Below are 3,485 nucleotides of genomic sequence, written 5' to 3'. Positions count from 1 at the left end.
TGTGTTTACTAGTTGTACTGACCTACTTGTTTTTCGTACGCATGCAGTGTCATGCAGGGAAGAAGGTGGTTTTGTTTTATTATCATTTCTGGCCTAAAACTCAGGGGTCTCGCATCACCACCTGATATGTCCTCCTGGCTTATGGGATAATTTCCTAGAAACTGAGCATCAGAGGGATGTACCTGTGGCACTGACATAATGCACTTACCTCACAGCTTGAACTCTTCGTTTGGTTTCCAGATTCTACCGTCACTCACAATTTCCGTGAAGAGAGAATGGAAAATGGCCAACGCCAACCTGATAACGTCTTGTCAACTGGTCCCACAGGGCTTATTAACATGGCAGCAACTCCTATTCCAGCCATGAGTGCCGGAGATCTCTGTATGTCCACTTATAAGTTGTACTGTCCTACTTGGTTTTCATATGCATACATAGTGCCATGAAGGGAGTAAGGTGGTTTTGTTGTGTTATTGTTTCTGGCCTAAATCTGAGGGGGTCTCACATCACCACCTGATACGTCCTCCTGCTTTATGAAATAATTTCATAGAAACTGAGCACCAGAGGGATATACTTGTGAGTTGGCATAATGCACTTACCTCACAGCTCAACCTCTTCCTTTGGTTTCCAGATGCTACAGTCACTCACAATGTCTGTGAACAGAAGATGGGAAATGTCCAACCAGCACCTGATAATGTGTTGTTGACTCTTCGACCACATCGTATTAATATGACAGACACTGGTATTTCACCCATGAGTACCACGGATCCGTGTAAGTCTGTTTATTTGTATTACTGTCCTACTTGGTTTCCATATGCATGCATAGTGTCAAAAAGCATACGAGGTGGTTTTGTTGTATTGTCTTTCCTGGCCTCAATTTCAGGGGTCTCATATGGCAACCTGGTATATCCTCCTGTTTATGAGATAATTTCCTAGAAACTGAGCATCAGAGGGATATACCTGCGGGGTTACCATAATACACTTACCTAACAGCTCAGCCTCTTCATTTGGTTTCCAGATGCTACCATCACTTACAATGTCCCTGAGGAGAAGATGGAAAAGGGCCAACCCCAACCTGATAACGTCTTGTCATCTGCTTCCATGGGGCTTATTAACGTGGCAGGAGCTGGTACTCCAGCCATCAGCACCAATGGCCTGTGTATGTTTGCTTGTTAATTGGATTATCCTGCTTGGTTTCCATATGCGTGCATATTGTCATGAAGGGGAGATGGAGGTTTTGTTGTATCATCTATCTTGAGCTCAATTTCAGGGGTCTCACATCGCCGCCTGTCGTGTCCTCCTGCTTTATGCAATAATTTCTTAGAAGCTGAGCATCATGGGGATGTACCTGTGGGGCTGACATAATGCACGTCCTCACAGCTCAACCTCTTCATTTGTTTTCCAGATTCCACCGTCACTCACAATGTCTGTGAAGAGAAGATGGAAAATGACCAACCGCAACCTAATAACATATTGTCAACTGTTCAACCAATGGTTATTTATTTGACGACAGCTGGTATTCTGGGCATGAGTACCAGGGGTCAGTGTATGTTTGTTTACCAGTTGTAGTGTCCTAGTTGGTTTCCATATGAATGCATAGTGTCATAAAGGGAAGGAGGTTGTTTTATTGGATTCTCTTTCATGAGCTCCATTTGAGGTGTCTCAGATCGTCACCTGCTGTATCTTCCTGCTTTATGAGTTAATTTCCTAGACCCTGAGCATCAAAGGGATATACCTGTAGGGCTGACATAAGACACTTAGCTCAGAGCTCAAGCTTTTCATTTGGTTTCCAGATGCTACCGTCACTCACAATGTCTGTGAAGAGAGGGTGGTAAACAACCAACCAGTACCTAGTAACGCCTTGTCAACTGTTCTGCCAGGGCTTACTTATTTGGCAACAGCTGATACGCCAGCCATGAGTACCAGGGATCAGCGTAAATTTGTTTACTAGTTGTGATGTCCTACCTGGTTTCCACATGCATGCATATTGTCATCAAGGGAAGAAGGCGGTATTGTCGTATTATGCTTTCTAGCCTCAATTTTAGGGTTTTCGATTGCTCCCTGGTATATCCTAATTCCTTAGGAGATAAATTCCTAGATAGTGAGCATCAGAGGGGGTATTCCTGTGGGACTGACATACTGCACTTACCTCACAGCTCATCAACTACATTTGGTTTCCAGATGCTACCATCGTTCACAATGTCCGTGAAGAGAAGAAAGACAACAGCCAACCAGCCCCTGATAACGTCTTGTCAGCGGTTACACCAGGGCTTATTAACTTGGTGGGAGCTGGTATTCCACCCATGAGTAGCAGGGATCAGTGTATGTTTGTTTACTAGTTGTACTATCCTACTTGGTTTCCATATGAATGCAGTATCATAAATGGAGGAATGTGGTTTTATTGTATTGTCTTTCGTGAGCTGAATTTGTGGGGTCTCAGATCGCTGCCCGGTATATCCTCCTGCTTTATGTGACAAATTCCTAGAAACTGAGCATCAGAGGGGTATATACATGTGTGCGTGGCATAATGCACTGAACTCACAGCTCGACCTCTTTATTTGGTTTCTAGATGCTACCGTCAATCACCATGTCCACGAAACGAGGATGGAAAATGGCCAACGAACACAGGATAACGTCTTGTCAAATGTTCTATCCGGGCTTATTAATATGGCAGGAGCTAGTATTCCAGCAATGAGTTCCAGGGATCTGTGTATGTGTGTTTTTTAGTTATACCGTCCTCCTTGATTTCCATATGCATGCATAGTGTCATGAAGGGAAGAAGGTTGTTTTGTGAATTATCTTTCCTGGCCTCAATTTGAGGGGCCTCAGGTCATCATATGATCTATTATCCTGCTTTACGGGATAATTTTCTAAAAACTCATCGTCAGTGGGATATATCGGTGGGGTTGACGTAATGCACGTACCTCACAGCTTGGCTTCTCCCTTTGGTTTCCAGATGCTACCATTACTCACAGTGTTCGTGAAGAGAAGATGGAAAGTGGCAAACCCCGAACTGATAAGGTCGTATCAAATGTTGCACCACGGCTTGGTCATATGGCTGCAGGTGGTGTTCCATCCACGAGTACCAAGGATCTGTGTATGTCCATTAATTAGTTGTACTGTCATGCTTGGTTTACATATGCATGCATATTTTCATGAAGGGTAGATGTGGTTTTGTAGTATATTCTTCCCTAACGTCAATTTGAGGGATCTCAGTTGTCCACAGGGCATATCCTCCCCTGCTTTCTTAGATAATTTCCTAGAAACTGGGCATCAGGGGGATATATCTGTAGGGCTGACATAATGCACCTACCTCACAGCTCAACCTCTTCGTGTGGTTTCCAGATTTTACCATCACTCACAATGACTGTGAAGAAAAGATTAAAAATTAGCAAAGAGCACCTGATACATGATTGTCAACTGTTACAGCAGGGCTTATGCATTTCACAGGGGCTGGTATTCCACCCCAGGGTACCAGGGATCAGTGT

At 43.9% G+C, this 3,485-nt stretch overlaps 1 pseudogene; it reads left to right on the top strand.

Annotated features, from left to right (window-relative positions):
• The first annotated feature begins 240 nt into the window (after window positions 1–240).
• Window positions 241–3,482, top strand: LOC116465609 (sarcoma antigen 1-like; annotated as a pseudogene).
• The last annotated feature ends 3 nt before the right edge of the window (window positions 3,483–3,485 follow it).

Source organism: Hylobates moloch, unplaced genomic scaffold, assembly GCF_009828535.3.
Source record: "Hylobates moloch isolate HMO894 unplaced genomic scaffold, HMol_V3 SCAFFOLD_7168, whole genome shotgun sequence".
Lineage (NCBI taxonomy): Eukaryota > Metazoa > Chordata > Mammalia > Primates > Hylobatidae > Hylobates > Hylobates moloch.
The sequence above is the reverse complement of the archived record's forward strand: the minus strand, read 5'-3'. Positions and strand labels throughout refer to the sequence as shown.